Below are 17,843 nucleotides of genomic sequence, written 5' to 3'. Positions count from 1 at the left end.
CAAAGCAGGTTCACCTAGGGCAGGCCACACAGGAACCTGTCCAGGTGGGTTTGTCACACTAAACTAGACAGTAAGACTAATCTTGCTTGAAGATGCTTCTGGTTCTCCAGCAGTGTGGGCAAGCAAAAGTTACATATGACTCAGGACAGCAGCAACACTCTTACCTAAAATGAATGAATCTAAGATCCCATCTTGAGGGACTTAGAGGACTAATAGCTCTCAAATGATTCTGAAAATCTGACTTTAATTTGTAAAACCTTGTCTAGACTAGGACTACTGTTGTAAGTACTATTAGTTATAAGTTACTGTTGTTCAGTTTGTTGGCTAATTGTGATGATGGCAGCAGTGTGTCTGGAATATTTTCCTGCATATTTCCTTAAAGTTTGGGGTTTGGTCCCCTTCTTATTTGTGTGCAACTGTTTGCATGACCAGCAATACATGGCATTTCTAGTCATTCAGATGTATCACCAGTTTTGCACAAACTCCTAAGAAAGCTAGAAGGGGATGAGCAATTAAATCCCTCCTGTCTAAGTATGTTTGTGTGTATGTGTAGAACAGAAGTAATTTGTCTTTGAAAATAAGGCAAATAGAATAGTTATTTTGAGAGAAATTTGGCACTTGGATCCTATTTTAACGGAAAAGAAACCCTGATTAGAGGATGAAAAATGTTCAGAATATCTGGAAATAGTACAGAAGCAGAAATGAAAATATTACATGATTAGAAATGCTAATATTACCAGAATTATTTTGATGCAGCACAATTAACTAAGATAGCTACTATTAGTAATACTGAAAATGTGTATCTCAAGGAAACAAAAATGATGTTACTATTGTGATAACAATATGCCATATGTTCAAATTTCTGAATGGAGATCTGGATTCCTACAGAATTTATCAGCTTTGGTTCAGCTTGGATAAGGAGGAAAGGAAGACAGAAAGAAAGGAAGACAGAAAGACAAAAGAATGGAGGAATTTCTGGACAGAAGTCTGTGTATCTTAACACATGCACACAGAATTAGATACCACTGTAAAAGCACTTTTTTGCTGCACTTTAAAAAATATTGTATTTGGAATATATATATTTACTCTTATATCAGAATATATATATACACACACTACAATATGTGACATTAGCAATCTAGAAATGCCTGTGAGAAAGGAAATTGGATGGGAGGAGAAGAAGTGAGGAGGAGCTTACTGAAAAGTAAAATTACTCCACTTTGTATCTCCTAAACTATGTCACAAGACAACTTTTTGTCTAGGAAGGGCCGGTGGGCATGCAGTGAGCTAGCTATGACACCTCCATATCTACCATATGTTCATACAGGTTATAGATACTATTATTGATGTTCCCAGGCAACCCTTAGTGGATAGTGCTCATAATCTAACAAGGTTGACCTGACAGAACAGAGCTATATGCTGTCCCACTAATACTGCCTCAAAATGCACAGCTCAAGGCAGGGAGCCATCTAATGCATGCCACTCCTGCCAGCTTTGTGCCAGTAGGGAAAATATCAAACTGGTAGTACAAAAGGTCTGGCACAAGGCAGGGGATTCCTCTCTAGGGGACTGCAGAGCTGCAGAGTCCATTCATTACTACCTGTAACTTCAGCAAAACAACTTTTCCACAACTCTTGTAAAAATGACTGACTACACTATTTTGTTTATCCTGCTTAAGGACTACATGTACTGAGACCTGCAACGGTGGGCAGCAAGCTAATGTCACACACAACCAATTCATTCCAAAGTGAATTTTAAATGTGTGAGTAGAATGTCTCTCAATGCACTTTCTTTTCTTTATTTATTTTGTAGTCAAAGAGAAGTTGCCAGGGAACACACTCTGCCAGAACAGTACACGAATCCACTCTGACTTCTTTTGGGGGCAAACACAAAACCTCCCTCTAAAAGTTCTTGCTGCTGCAAGCACTGTCACTCGCTCAAACCAGCAGATTTCAAACCAGCTTTCTGCCTTTTCTCCTCCCAATAAACTAAATTTTAAAAATCCAACCAACCAAAAACCTCTCCTGGCACAGTTTGAGACTGTGTCCTCTTGTTCTGGTGCTGGCTGTCTGGGAGAAGAGACCAACCCCCACCTGGGTACAACCTCCCTTCAGGTAGTTGTAGCCAGCAATAAACCTGTGCCTTTAAAATTTAGTTACAGATTTTGAGCAGAAAAGTAGAAAATTATAAATTAATCACTATTGGGTGTGAAAAAGAAAACAAAAGATTATTCTAAACAAATTGATTGGATAAATATCTAGAATAAGAGGAGCTGTACAACAATTCTCTCTCTTCTCTTCTTATCTCAGCTGTTTTGCTTCACCCAGGAGAGATAATCTGCATACTTTGGCTGGCCTAACTGACTGCTTCTCTCTCTGCTCCTTTCTCTCTTGGAACACAGGGATGGGGATGGGGGCAGTGGAACGGCTTCCTTGATCTCTGACCAGGGTGGGGTTGTGTTGTTTGCTAATTGTAGACATATATCACATCTGTTTTCTTGGAATTTGATAAAGAATTCAGATTAATCATTTTGACACAAGGAACCCAGTAATCCATGACAAGTGCTACCCAACTAACTTTGGCTTCCACACCACAGCATGTACCCAAGGCCAAAGACAAAGAGCAGAGCTCCATGCAGTGGTCTCTGATGGTTTTCAGTGGATATTGAATAAGGTAAGTTCAGGTCATACCCATTAGTTTAAAATACACCATATAATCTCACTGATGCCAAAATCAGTTTTCACTGGTTTATTTAAATACTCCTTAATATTCAAATTAGCATCTGCATGGTCTGAAGTCTCTTTGTGCAAGCATGCAGCTGAAAACTGCAGCGTTCCTGAATTCTTACATTTCACTGAAAATAGCTGTATGAAGCCGCTGGCTGTGCGACGTCTTTGGCACCAGGAAAGGTCACTCAGAATCTTTTTTTTGTAGTTAATGGGATGCACCATTGTGATTATACTGAAATCTGAATGCCTCCAGAAAGTTTGACGACTAAACAATTGCGTGTGAGATAACAGAGAAAAATAATTTCCTTTGGAGAATGACCTTTCAGAAATGACTAGTCTACATCTTTTCAGTGATGCCAACATGTCAGCTCCACATTGTGTACAAACCTCCTGTCTCTGCCATATGCAAATATTCTCGCTAAAATGGTAAACTAATGCTACACATTGTAATAGTTATCTTTTTTCAGAAAGGCTCATCAGATAAAAGCTTTTAAGGGTCTTTGAATACAGAACAGTGTATGTGCTGTCAGCTTAGCCAGTTGATTTTGTTTACAAAATGTCATCATTTCCTTTTTTTCTGAAAAGGACAGATGATAGCACCTTCTGAAGAAGGGAGCCACAGGCCAACTCTCAACTTACACTATCAGCAGTCACTTCTATTGTGTTATTCATAGTAGCTTCAATAATAAAAGGAAGTTGTTATATGGGAAAAGAAAAATCGTACGAGTATGTCAAGCTAAATAGGATAATCTAATACTAGATCTATGATAATCTTCTCATAAAGATTGTCCTGTATTTGTCAGTGCAATTCCTGCACAAATCCTCAAATTCAATTATAGTCAAAATAGAAGTCAGAAAATAAACCTGGGGATATGCAACATTAAAGCCTTTCCTTTAGATCAATCAGCAGTGGTCACTAAAGCTTACAGTTAGCAAGCAAAACTATGGAAGACAAATACTTAAAGTATCAATAAATCCTCTTAACAACTAGTCATGACAATCTTCCTTTTAATTGTATAAACAATTTTTGCAACATACTAAATAAATGTTACCTCCATGTGGTAGGTTGAAATTTCCCCCTCCCCCCATATTAAATCTGCCACACTAGCTCAGTTGGAAGCAAATGAAAGCTGTATGTACCAGCAAAACTACACTCTACAATGGAATGCAATGGATGCGTACAAAATATACAGCATTTACAAGAGTCACAGGTATTTACAATCACTAGACAGCACAAGGACCCCCCTGGCCAAAGACCAGGGAAAGCTAATAGCTTCTCCCTCCCTGCCCTACCTTACCCCCCTGTACATGAAAGGGACAAGAGACAGAGCAGAGATGTTTATACCAGTCACAACAAAAGCAATGCAGCCGAGGTCAGTAAAGCCAGTTAGTATCTCCCAGCCCAAAGAAGTGAGAAGAGAGAGAAATTGTTTACATCACTAGCTTAAGTCAGTTATCTTGCCAACAGCAATGTTGAGAACTGTCATTATTTTCCTTTTTACACCCAATAGTGATTTATTTACACTTACTACTTTCTGTGAAAAACTTTTAAAGGCATAGCCTAAAACTACCACACTTCCATTATCGCATCTAGGAATAAACTGCATTGATTCTTGTTCAGAAAGGCCTTTATCTGCCTGTTGAGCAAACCAGTTAAAACCTCCATGCTTCCACTGGACCTTTTACGTGGGATTGATGTCACTGGAATGTATGACAAAATCGATGATAGCGAAATTACACGGCCAGATCCAATGCACTTAGGCCGTATTCTGGTGATCTTTGCATCTTTCTAGTTTTCATTTTCTCTTTCACTGTAGAGGTACTCTTTCTTTGCCCATCATAGACTCATGGACATAAATCTCCACTGTTTTGGACATGTATGCCAAAATGACATCTAGATAATGCAGCCACAAAGGAAGAAAGATGCATTTTGAGTCATTGAAACAAAAGCACTAAAGGTTCTATGTACTAAAATTACTTCATGAATTAAAACAACATAAATGCACACAGGGCACTAAAATAACACTGTCCTGCAAACAATGCTTTGCATGTATTCCTTACTGCAGGAAACAAGGCATTAAGACATTGAATTGCTGGAGTCTGTCCAGAGAAGGGAAATGAAACTGGTGAAGGGCCTGGAGAAAAGGTCTCATGAGGAGCAGCTGAGGGAACCAGGACTGAGCTTGACTGAACATGCTTTCTGGAACCATAAGATTTTATGGTTATACAGACTAAGATTTTTATACTGAGAAGCCCATTTATTTTAGCCACATTTTAATCAATTACTAGGTGTCAGGTGACCTGTAAGACTACTTTTCTTTTGTGGTTTTAATTATGACATATAATAATTGAGAACTTTTTAAATTGATGCACTATGTTAATCTAGAATAGTCTCACTCCAACAATATGTATTTAGCCTTTGAAATATTTTCTAAGATTCTGAAATAGAAGCCAATGTATTTTATATCATACTTCACATCCCTATTACGTTACTTTGGAGTTACATTCTGATCTGAGAATCCAGCTGTCTGCTTTCTTGTTTGAGAATAAAGCCCCTGTTTATTTGGGTTCCTTTTGTATACCATCTCCTTTTGGCACCTGTTCCTTCTAGCAGCAGCAGCAGTTCTTCTTTTCCTTTGTTAGGAAAATGGAAGCATGAGTCATATTTTAGGAACCCCTGCATTATTTGATGCATTTAATTGCATTATACGTGTGTCGACCCATTCCTGTTTCATTTCAATGACTTTCAAGCTCCTTATCCAAGACCAAAAGAATAGTTGTCATAATATTTGACTTCTTGTGATTCCAGTCACAAAATCTACAGGGACAAAGGTACATCTTAATAATATATTATAATTGGTCCCTTTGCACAATTAATAAGTCAAGTCTCATCAATCAGTGACTTTCTGGTTGTGTAACAAGCGCTCCAGATAACTATGCAGAGAAAAAACACTGAGAGAAAAACTCTAAAGCTGAGTTAGAAGAATGGATTATGATTGAGATTTTTTGTTTGTGATTTTCAAGGGGAGTTCCCATTCACAGATCTGTGTGTGACCTCAGGGAACTGATAATGTGAGCCATCAGCTGCTGTAAAGAGGCAAACAACTATTCGGGCTGATCGGAAGCAAAAGAGTAGTTTTGGAAGCCTGGACTACCCAGTTGTTTTGCATATTAAGTAGTCAGTGAAAGTAACAGTCATCAACATCTTGGAAAATCCAGCACTGTTGCAGATCCAGGATGACTTCTTCCAAGCTAAGCGTGCAGCTACAGCTTCAGTGTTTCCTCGTACAATAGATCCTGAGGAAGGCCACTGCGTTGGGGCATAACACACAGCCATCTGGGTGTACTTGACATGGTCTAGGTTTAAGTTAAATTGCAGGTGTAATGGTTTAGCACAAGGGCTAAACTCCCTGCTCCCCCAACACAAAACTGAGGGGAAAAAGGAATACCCAAAACTCAGGATTAAGATAAAGAGATAAGAATTTAATAGAACATTTGATATCATAAAATGCACAATGTGTAATTATCTTAGCTAATAATCTAATTAATCTAATAATACGATGCATGATTACCTTAGCTTAGCCTATTTGCAGAAGCACAGTGAAATACAGGGTGGGGGGAAACAAAGAGCACAAAACAGAAAACCAAACCCAGCAGCTATGCAATTCCCACTCGTTCTGCCACCGTGCCTGCAGAAGAACGACAACACTCAAGAACCTAGAACCCAGAAGCAGCAACTGAAACAGGAAGCCTCCCATGTTGCAATCTGAACTTCAAGCCCCATAACACTTTGCTCCAGTTAGCACTTTCATTTTTGCATGACTGCAGCATAGTATGAATAACAGCAACAGGTTCAACTCAATCCATGACAGCAGGAATGTGAAGAAGAGATAGGTATCTTTATTCTTCCCCCTGCCACCTGCAATGTAGTACTAGAAAAGCAGAGGTGCTCCTCAAACAGGCAAAGAGAGTGGGGAGACTATTGGTGCTGCCTTGCCAAAGGAACAGCAAGGACTCGTTCAAGAGAAGTCTCCTTCCTTTAATTTTCACTACTCAGGATGGAGAAATGGTTTATCCACACCAAACACAGGCATGATTCTTCCCTTCTAGCTTACTTCCAGAATAACACATTCCAGAAACAGCTAAGACCCTCTCATTGCTTGTCTGTTGCTGAAATGCTGGCTGTCAGATGCAGAAATTGACCTTTCTTAGGCACCCCACGAGAAAAGTGCCATGAAGGTAATAACTAAGTCAAGGGAGGTTTGGAAAGCCTGTATGAATTAGGCAAGCAGAATCTGCCACAATGATTAGAAAAATGGTAGCAATGCATCTGCCTCATCTATTTCTGCCCCTCACCTTTCATCTGGAGATGGCATACTTTTGAAAGGTGTCACTGCTGAAGGTTTCCCAGTTCTGAACAGGTTTTGCTTTATGTCATTCAGCAGGCAGTCTGGAACTGGATTATAGCATTTCTAAGGGTTAAATAATTGAGGATAGCTTTTGGGGAGGAGGGAACACAAATGAAACCAAAAGCCTTACGTGAAACCCAACAAATCACATATGCAAATTTTCTGTTTCGTTTTCTGTCTTCTGTGCTGCCAAGGGCATTTAGCAGGAAGGCATTGGAGAGTTCATATCCTGCACTTTTGTTCTGGAATTCATGATCTTGGAGCATTCTAGTAATTACCACAGCAACTTTTTTTTTTTGTTATGTCAGATTGGTAAATGAATGAGACATCACTTTCAGTAAACTGAACTTAGGGAAATAAAGAAGCAGGTCTTCTAAATGCTAGTAGATAGAATTTAGTTTAGAAATAGATGATAAATGCTTCTCTTAGAAGAACATACTGCTTTGTGTGTCCTTTACTGGTTTGCTGTTGGGTTATGGAAGAAAGATAAGAACAACACTGTCAAATAGAATGTAATTGCTGAACACACATCACACTTTGGTTTAGATTTGCAATATCTTTATTTAGAATGTTTTGTGAGGGTTGTTGGTGGGGCTATTTTTGTGGGGGGGTGGGTGTTTGCTTTTTGCTCTTTTCATGTCTGAAATGCTTGTGCAACAGCTGAATGTGAAATCTGTCTTGGAGTCAACAATAATAAGTGACAAAACATTTCCTACTTGGTGGCATAGAATAAACCTTGTCATGCAAGTAGAGAGGACAAGACAGACAAACAACGTGATTGTATCTTACATCACAGAAAGAGGCAGAACTTGAATCTCTTGAGTCCCAGACTAATACATTAGAAATCTGCCATCTGAATATTTAATATTTAGTTGTGAAGATTTAGAGCAACTTGTGGGCTAAACATCTGGAACAATTCATACTTTCAACTTACTGACACAGCAAAGCAATTGCATATCAGCTAGAAACTCTTACCTGGCTTTTAAGGGACAGAAATGGTAAAGTGATGTTAAATCCATAATATACTCTATATCATTAAGCAGGACTGATCATGCAGTGAAGAAGGATGCAGATTTTTTTCAGTGCATGAGGGAGTCAATTTGATCACACAAATAGGTAAGCTACATACTCACAAGGGCTAATAATATATTTGCTAAAATATTTATGGAGTTAAATTATTCCATGAATTGTACTGTAGTTCACTAAGATTGTGCCTTTTTAATATGGACAAACTATGCCACAGGTGTGAACACTTTTGTACTTCAAATGCATTTCTTGACCATTGTGATGTATGTAAGCACTTTTTAGTTTAGGGAATGTTCAGTGAAAAAGGAAAAACTTCTTACATCTTAAGGTGATAGGTGAACAAAGTGAAAACTTCTATAGAAATATATCACAAACTTTCACTTGAGTGTAATAAATATCTTAACTCAGGTGGCTGTAAAATGCTGTTTGCAGTAACTTTGGAAAGAAGTAGTTCAGTGCAAAATAGCTTCAGACTTGGAAAACTAAAATGGTATCTTTTCTGGTACGGTTTTCATTGAAATAAGTGTTTATCACTTTAAATCAAAATGACTTCATTTCTTACAAATCATATAGTGGATGTAAAACCATTCCTCTAACATGTGATCATCCCACACATACTTCAGTTTGTCATTTTTGTCTTTCTTTTTGCAGGTGTTGTTAAAAAAATGCAAAAGCCTCCACTTGCCAAGATGCATGTGTACTTAGCTATTTACAGCTTTAAAGGAGAAAATAAGCCTTCTTAGAATTCTGAAAATGTTGAATTTGTTTTTCCCAGCTGGAGAGTGGGGTTTGCTTCACTTTTCACAAATATGTCTATGTCAGAATGTTCTTCAGCTTTATGCCAGAAAACTCTGCTGCGTATTATGGAGTTCAATGGAAGGAAAAGGACTAACTTTTCTTCTGGAAACTGCTACATTCACCTGATTGAAATGGACATGGTGATTTCTGAATATGATCGCTCCCGTGGAGCAAAAAGCTTGATTAAGCAGTGATCTCGAGAGTTCTCTCTACCTGCTTTTTGTGTATCCCCAACAGCAGCACATGAAAGGTCACATTCCCTCTGAAATATTTCTGCACTACAGTCCTGGGGATGCTATTTGGATTCACACGAGTTCAAGACCATCACGCGTAAAGAAAATGCGAATCTGATATATAATTTGAGTATTTGGGCTGTTGTTTTTCGTTTTAGAATGTTGTGTGTGTCTGTGTCCCAGTCAAAAATGCAATTTGGAAAATTCCTTTAATGAGGAGAGCAAAAACCTACATACTAATGGCTACTTTTGCCATCACCGCTTGCTGGCCTTCTTTATCCTACTCTATGCCTGTAAATATTCCTATTACTTTATTTTGCATTTTAAAGAAAGCTTACTTTGCAGCAGCCCTGTGATCTGCAGGACAGGCTTTGCTCTTGAGGTGTGCACGATCTGACATAATCTAAAGAGCTATACCCTTTTCTGGGCTGATAGGAGATAAATAAATATGAGAGGCTGTGATTTAATCTCTTCAGGTAAAGCCATTTTAGTATAATCTTCTATCCTTGCTTGTTGCAGCTTTCCTAGACTGTAAGAACATTTGAAAATTCTGAAGCTAAACTCCTGTGATATATATATCTTTTAAGAACTTTTAAATAATGATAAATGAATTTAGTGGGTTTGTTTTTCCCATAACAATAGAATTTTAGTAACACTTTTACTGCACTATTAATAAACACAGTATTTCAGTAACATTTTATGAGACTGCTCTCTTTTTCACTTACAAAAAACCCCATCTAGACAATACATAGAATATACATTCAATACATAGAATCTTATACTGCTGGCAATTTAGGAGTTACAGTCATATCTGTACATAATTACATGCACAGATAGCAACTCCTTTCATCATTTTAGTTTTCCTTCTGCTAGCTGTAAGGGACTGGAAACATACGTGGCTCAACATCGTTGGGAGAATCATTTGGGACAATCGGTTGGCATAGGGGAGCTTGGAACTTGGCCTTCAGGGGTCAAGTAAGGGAGTTTGAATTCGGGAGCGCTCCTCGTGGGAGTTTAGGACCCGGGAGACTCCGTGGATGCAAAGGCGAGCGAGAACCCTGGAGACAGGGGCAGGTTTCGAGCCCGGGAGATTGCGTTAGGCTCCACTGACGAATCAGGGCAGGTGGCGGCTCCTTGGCAACAGGGTGCGAAAGGAGCCACTGAATGGCGGGAGGAGGAGAACTGCTTAGCAGTCTGCTTAGGACTGCTTGGGTAGTCTGCTAGGGGCAGGGCACTGCTGGCCCTCGGGAGTAGCCGCCGCTAGGAGAAACCCGTGCTGCCCTGCCGGGCTACCTGCGTGCACTGCCCGAGGAGAGAGACAGGGCGCTGCTGTCCCGCTCCCCGCCCCCTGGTCACGTCATCACCGCTCGACCACTGCGGTGTTTACACCGGCACCGGCACCGGCACCGGCTCGGGTTAGGGTCTGTGTGCGTTTGAGATTTAATTCTGTTCCCGAGAGTGTAAAGTTAGTCACATTAAAGGTCCAGTTGGGCATCACTCAGGAGTTCAGCTCAGCCGCCCGCAGTGCACACTGGCACGCAAGGGAGTCGTGCTAAGTCACCCGCTGCTGGACAGCGACGCTAGCACATTTCTGCCTTTAATTCCTCCTGTGCCGCCATCCCCACTGGCTCCCTGTAACTGTAAGACCCGTGACAACAGAAGTTGCACGTTATGATAGTACAGAACACACCTAAGATGAGGTCTAATGTCTGCAAAAGGGAGGAGACTTTTGCCACTGGAGGCCTGCAGATGGAACAAGAAGCACACTTTTGGTCCCACTCACAACAGTTGACTTTTGGTGGTTTTGAGCCCATAGCCATGCCATGCTCTGTCAGCAGTGCCATACTGCTTCTTGTCAACAGCAGTCTTCAGCTATTCCTGAAATTTTGATGATGGAACCTAACATCTAATGGTCTATGATCAGCCAGTAAATTGATCTATCCTACACGTATTTATTTGGCAAAACAAAAATTAAGCTATTTAAGTCTTTTTCAACATTGTTAAATCCAAAGCACTAAGCTGTCAAATTGATTATTACTTGATAGCTCTTCAGATGAAATGATGTGAGACTATGAGTCAGTTCCACAGCTGACCACTGCCAAATGGGGAGGCTTCCTCTTACGGGGCTGCAGAAACAGCTCCTGCTTCACCTCCCTCTTTCACATGGTGTGGTTTTGCCCATTTTTGTCTCTACTCAAAATAATCACTAAAAAGATTGATTGCACTAACTCGGCAGAAAACCAACTGAAATTGTCTCATAGTGAGACCTGAAGTATGTTACATCTAAAGCAAGGTAAACAGAGACAGCATGCAGTAGGGAGCAGTGACAAGGTGTTAGATTGGCTCAAGCTGTCTTGTGTAATTTTGTTTTTTGAGAGTGAAGTGGCACAGCTTTTGTAGCTTGGGTACAAAAAGTAGTGGCAGCTCTGGTTGCTGGTTTGGGGTTTAGTTGGGTTTTTTTGGTTGTTGTTTGAGATTTGGGCTGAGTTTAGTTTTTTGTTTGGCTTTTTGTTGTTGGTTGTTGTTTGGGTTTTTTTCCTGCATGTTAGTGCAAGTAATTCTCATCCATTCAGAGTCTGAAACTATTCAGGGGTCCTAGAATTTGGTTTAAAAGAGCTACTAATGTGTCATTGAATTTTTAAAATAAGATTTTACATCTCTTATTGTCACTTAACCTAAGTTAGCCAAAGCTTTGAGAAACATATGTCTAGTTCTGTCTCCACTCCCTTCTGAAATGAATTATTGAAGATAAAAAAGTTACTAATTGTTAATGTTTTTTGTCCTTTCAATTTTTAAATAATCAGACTACTGGACCTTTCTGATTAAGGAATACTGATCTGTTAGGTAAGACAAAGCTGGAGAAACTTCCCATTCTTCATTCTTCATCGTTTCCTTCTTTTACCCTAAAATATATTTTAAAGACCCTTGACATTTACTATAGATGATTTTTCATGCCTTTTTTTTTTTTTTAATGAAATAAATAAAAAAGTAACTGGAAAAATCATGCAGTGTTTTAGTGATGAATATGGCAACCATTTTATTACAAGGAATGTACAGATCTAAACACAGACTAAATATTGCCCTGGATAAACTTGTAGTATAAGCCTACGTACATTAGACTAGACTGGACTAGTCTAGAATTAACCAAGTTGGAAAAGAACTTTGAGATCATCGCGTCTAACCTACCACCCAATACTATCTAATCAACTAAACCATGGCACTAAGTGTCCCATCCAGTCTCTTCCTGAACACTTCCAGTGATGGTGAATCCACCACCTCCCTGGGCAGCACATTCCAATGGCCAATCTCTCTTTCTGGGAAGAACTTCTTCCTAACCTCCAGCCTAAACCTCCCCTGGTGCAGCCTGAGACTGTGTCCTCTTGTTCTGGCTCTGGTTGCCTGGGAGAAGAGACCAACCTCCACCTGAGTATTTGAGCTAAGTGTTTAAGCTTTAAGGTTTTTCATTTTTGTGTAATACACTATAATGAAATGTGGCATTACATTGATGGAAACAAGTATATTATCTATTGAAGTTACAGATCAAATTCTTCTTTTAAATTGTTTTGAGACTAGCAAATGTGTATTTGCTGCCTTTGAATAAAGTTCCTAAATCTGATAGTCAAATTCAACCCTAATGCAAGCTGAATGTCCTCTAGTATACACTGCAATGAATTCAACCATTTCAGCTCAATTTTGAAGACTGTCCTTGGGAACTCTTGTAGTATCCAGGCTACAGTAACAACATTTGTTGACATTTCTATTAAATCCTACAGGCTAGATGTGCCTTGCTTCTCTGTGATTCTGGAGGAAATCTATTGAAGTCAATGGAGATACATGACTTTAAATAGTTGTACAAGGACAAATGCATCCTGTGAGTTAGAGTAGACAAGGATGAATCCACTGTCCTCATTTAAATTGCAGCTTAAGCCGGTGCCATCCCCTGAAGTTTCCAGCGGTGGAAGAATGGTGCACTAACTCACCATCATCTTGTCAAGTACATTTCTGTGGCTTTTATTAGTTCTGCAATTTAGGTTCGGTATAAAAAGGGCCAATATCTTGATTTATCAGTTTTATGACAATAATGTTCTTTCTGTGCTGGAGAAGGATGAAAAATACTTTCCTGGGAGTCCAGCTGCTGCATGAGGTAGATATTATATTGGGATTTCATGGGAAATTCTTTTGAACATTAGATCTTACCCCTTTGTAAGAAATAAATCCAAAATCCTTGCAAGTTTCTTCATTTCAATTTGCCCCATGTCATTTAGATATGATAGATGATGAGTGAGATGCCCCATTTCCATTACTGCATTAGGCTTGAAAAAGCACAGAGAGAGGGAGGGTTTTTTTGGGATATATAATCTCAGACACATAACAATATTTGTACAACTCAGTGACTCCATGAAGGCACCCCTCTTGAGGGGTACCAATCCTGTACTATACAAATGGAAAGGATAGAAGAGAGAAAGGAAAATGCAGTAATTATCTATTGCTTTGGAGACTCTAACACTGATCAGTTTGATCCTCTGTGCCAGTGTACATAGTAGTGGGCTGCTGTTCAAAGGCTGGGGACCTAGATCTGTCAGGGCAATGCAGTGCCCTTACTCCCCAAACAGCCAAATCCTGCAGGCCAAAGTGAGCTTAGCTAGACTGGGCCACAGGCAGTGATGGGACTGGACACAGTCTGGTCATTCCCAGACACTGCTGCAGGCCTTGAGCCCAGCCAGGAAAGCAGCCACCAGGCTGGAACAGCATCAGGTAAAGAATCAGAGACAGTCCAGTGCTTGGATGTCAAGCACTGCAGATCCTAGGGCAAGCTAGTCTGTGGGTCAGGAGCAGAGTCTGAATCAATGAGGAGATGGTGAGGTGCGTCATATCAGCAACACAGCTGCAGTGCATTGCAGCTGGGACCAATCTTCATCCCTCAGCTTAAAAGCAGCCCTCAGGGAAGAGGTATAGATACTGCTGAGGTTCAGTAGATTCTCTTCTCTGAATGCAGCTGTACTCTTTCCCAATTAGTCATGAGCCCAGGTGGCCAAAGCTTTAGGAAGGGGAGGATATGATAAGGGCTTTAGATAGCGTATCTAAATATAATACCTGCATGGAAAAGATAACAGGCAAGTAGCTGGACTGGATTGCTCTACTGTTTTGATTAACAGCAGCTAGAGTTGTAGTCTCTTGTACTTGAAGGATTGTAAAGAAACTCAGACTACTGGAGATTCTCTCTAGATGAAAACTGCTTTGGACCCTTCATCTGAGAGTAAGATAAATCTGTGATAACAGAACTAAAAGCTCTTGCAAAACATGTATTATTATTCATAGAAACGTTCAAGTGCTTGCTTGTGGGTTTTTTTGTTTGGTGGTTTTTTTCCCCCTTTCATTTTTCCTCTATTCCTCTATTTAAAAGTAAGACATTTAGAAAGAGTCAACATATTTACTTTATTTGCTGTCATTTTCCGGATGAGATGACTTACTGTTTCTCTTTCTTAATTCCTATTTATCCATGCACTGCATGATACTTGAAATGAGGCTGATGTTTCTGTTGGTAGTTCCTTCAGAACTGGCTGCAAGTTTCAAGTCTGAGCTTTTCAAAATGACCACAGTAGCTTCAACAATGTATTTTTTCCTTGCAAATGAGATCAATTTCACAGTATTAATCTATGAATAACCGTCCAGGGAGATCTTCTTTGGCACTAGCTGAGGGGTACAAAATACTCTTCCCCCTCGCAGCATTTCAGAGTGTTTTATGAGCTCTAACTGACACTATCATGTTAAAATCTGAATTTCTTCCAAATGTGAAGTTGACAGTGTGAGCTGCTAATTTACAGTGCTTGAGCTGTGCCAAGTGATAGTGACGTTTGCCTAAATTACTCTCCCTTAACTAGTTTAACATTACTCTCTGGAAACCAGTCAGCCTTAGGTGTAATGTTCTGATGACCTTACTTTGGTTGTTTGATGTCTTAAACATTTACCAAGCAACTAACTTAAGCTTTATTCTTCCATTTTATATTTAATGAAAAAAACAAATCTCTTCCAGTTACTGATTTGACACTACAGAAGTGTTTTGTGATTGGATTCCAGTACAGCTTTCAGGATGTATATTATGAAATTGAGTATCTGCTCTGATAAGACCTAGCCTGGAGTACTATGTCCAGCTCGAGAACCCTCAACACAGGAGGGATATGGACCTGATGGAGCAGCTCCAGAGGAGGACCATGGAAATGATCAGGGGACTTGAACACCTCTGCTATGAAGGCAGGCTGAGGGAGCTGCAGTTGTTCAGCCTGGAGGAGAACAGCCTCCAGGGAGACCTAATAGCATCCTTCCAGTGCCTGAAGAAGGCTGCACGGGGACTGTTTGCAAAGCCCTGTCGTGATAGGATGAGGGACAATGGTTTTAAATTAGAGAACAGTAGATTCAGATTGGATGTTAGGAACAAGTTCTTCACCATGAGGGTGGTGGAACACTGGAGCAGGTTGCCCAGGGAGACAGTTTAGGCCCCATCCTTGGAGATATTCAAGGTCAGGCTCCACAAGGCTCTGAGCAACCTGATCTCGTGGAGGATGTAGATGAGCTTTGGAGGTCCTTTTCAATCCAAACCATTCTGTGATTTTACATTAACTGTTCTATGTATTTTTTTATCTGTTGTGTTTTGTTGGGGTTTTTTGTTTGGCTGGTTGCTTTTTTTTGTCACCATGTTCAACCTACTCTAGTCTAATGTGTCTACCATACTACATGGCAAACAGCTTTTTACTAAAAAATATCTCCTTTTAAATGCTGAGTACATAGACTCTATCATACTATGTTAGCAATTATTTGCATATGAAGGGCTGTACCAGTACAGATGCAAAGGTACTGTCCTTGTCCACTCAAGGCACTGACAAAGCATGTTCTTGAGAACTTGCACTGGACATGGGTACTGTACTTTGTAAAGTACTAGTTTTGCATGTCATCATCTACATTTACCTTAGCAGCATGGAAAATTGTTCATGATGCACAGCTCTTCTATTACTGATGCTTTGAAAGAGGTACACTGAGACAAGCCTCTCTCTGAACATGCAGATCAGCTGGGGAGGTGATGATTACCTCAAGAACTGAGGAATGTCTCCCCAAAGATAAGCACATCCTGGATGGCTTGCCTACTGCCCAGGGGTGGGCTTGGTGAACAGGGGGAGGGAAAAAGGGGCAGAGGCCACTCTGGTGCTGACCCCTGCAGTCACACTGAAGACCCTCCACCCACCCCAGAAACCCACTTACACAGTTGTGAGCCAGATGGAATTGTGATAAATGAACAGTATAAAAAGTCCTGAGTTGTGCCAGCTCAGTGAGGGGCAAAACTTTGCAGACCACGCTACATGCTGGAACTCGGCAGGATCCTTGGCCATCTCCCTACTCCTGGCCACAGACAGCAAGGCGCTGTGGGGTGGTAATACCTCTCCTGCTCTCTCTTTCTCCATTTTCCCTCCCTCTCTCACTCCCCTTGCTTCTTTTCCCTGTTTCATTTACTCTGTTCTTTAATGAATAGCCTCATTTTGATATTTGGCCTCACTTGTGCCTTAGTTTCACACATGGGAATGTTTTACAGGAACCACCTAGCTTCTGGACTGAGACACGCATGAAGTCTATCTAACCACCTGCACAGGTGTTCATATCACAGAACTGTCTTACTTGTGAACAGAGATTCCTGTCTTTTAATATTGAATGAAGACCTCAGATTATTAAAAAACCTAACAAGCAGCAACATCAGCAATAACAAAAACCAAAGCTCCAAACCAACCAACCAGAGAGGGGAAAAAAAAAGACAGAAAAAAACATGTACAAACCAAAAATAACAAAAAAACCCCAAACCAAATAACCAAACAAAAACCCAAAAGTCCACTGACAAACATGTCCACATCTCTGGGATTTACTCTTTGATGATACAGACAATCAGGTAATTTATTAAGACTTCTTTATGAGTTATCAAATGCTAAAGCCTAGATTTTAATGCATGGTGACGTACAAGTGTGGTAGGTACTTGAAGACCTCACCTGTGCATTGATGTCAAGTAAGAATGAGCAGATGAACATGTCCTGCAGGCCAAGAACTGTTCCCCTTTGTCATGTGGGCCACCCCCTTCCCCTGCCAATAGCTTGAAAATGTGGTAAGCAAACACACATTACCTATTGGCACAGTCAAACTGCCTGTACTATTTTGTGTGCTTGGTCATCATCATGACCAAATGAAGGGTCAGAGCAAGTTTGAGGACATCAATAGTAAAAGAAATGTCATTGGTAGCATGTATTTTTGCTCAGATACAAGAGCTAAGTAAAAGAAGGAAGTGTGAGGATATTCACCGATGGGGTCTGTGCTTCAGTGCAACCGTCACACATAGAGCCCTGCTTACCGAGACCGAGCACCGTCTGGTGATGGAAAGCAGAGACTAACATCTCTCTTCGCTTTTGCTTTCTGTGCACAGCTTTTGCTTGTGTTTATTATTATTGCTTCTATCTTATTACTGACTTTTGCTATATTTTCCCCTCTCCCCTGTCCATCTAAGAAGAGGAGTGATAGAGCAACTTCGGTGGGCATTTGACCCCCAGCCAAACCACCATTATAGTTTAAGCTTCCAAGGAATGGTTCTTATTATCTGGTGTTTAAGATGCAGTAGA

This window comes from Dryobates pubescens, chromosome 12, assembly GCF_014839835.1.
Source record: "Dryobates pubescens isolate bDryPub1 chromosome 12, bDryPub1.pri, whole genome shotgun sequence".
In the NCBI taxonomy this organism is placed as follows: domain Eukaryota; kingdom Metazoa; phylum Chordata; class Aves; order Piciformes; family Picidae; genus Dryobates; species Dryobates pubescens.
The sequence above is the reverse complement of the archived record's forward strand: the minus strand, read 5'-3'. Positions refer to the sequence as shown.